The following is a 570-nucleotide window of genomic DNA, read 5'->3' as shown; positions in this document are numbered from 1 at the left end:
ATATGTTCCTTCTATTCCTGCTTTCTGGAGAGTTTTTATCATAAATGGATGTTGAATTTTGTCAAAGGCTTTCTCTGCATCTATTGAGATAATCATAGTTTTTATTTTTCAATTTGTTAATGTGGTATATTATATTGATTGATTTGCAGATATTTAAGAATCCTTGCATCCCTGGGATAAAGCCCACTTGGTCATGGTGTATGATCTTTTTAATGTGTTGTTGGATTCTGATTGCTAGAATTTTGTTAAGGATGTTTGCATCTAGTTCATCAGTGATATTGGCCTGTAGTTTTCTTTTTTTGTGGGATCTTTGTCAGGTTTTGGTATTAGGGTGATGGTGGCCTCATAGAATGAGTTTGGAAGTTTACCTTCCTCTGCAATTTTCTGGAAGAGTTTGAGTAGGATAGGTGTTAGCTCTTCTCTAAATTTTTGGTAGAATTCAGCTGTGAAGCCATCTGGACCTGGGCTTTTGTTTGCTGGAAGATTTTTGATTACAGTTTCAATTTCCGTGCTTGTGATGGGTCTGTTAAGATTTTCTATTTCTTCCTGGTCCAGTTTTGGAAAGTTGTA

This window comes from Bison bison, unplaced genomic scaffold (assembly GCF_000754665.1).
Source record: "Bison bison bison isolate TAMUID 2011002044 unplaced genomic scaffold, Bison_UMD1.0 scf7180017864533, whole genome shotgun sequence".
Taxonomy (NCBI): Eukaryota; Metazoa; Chordata; class Mammalia; order Artiodactyla; family Bovidae; genus Bison; species Bison bison.
This window is presented reverse-complemented; position numbering follows the sequence as displayed.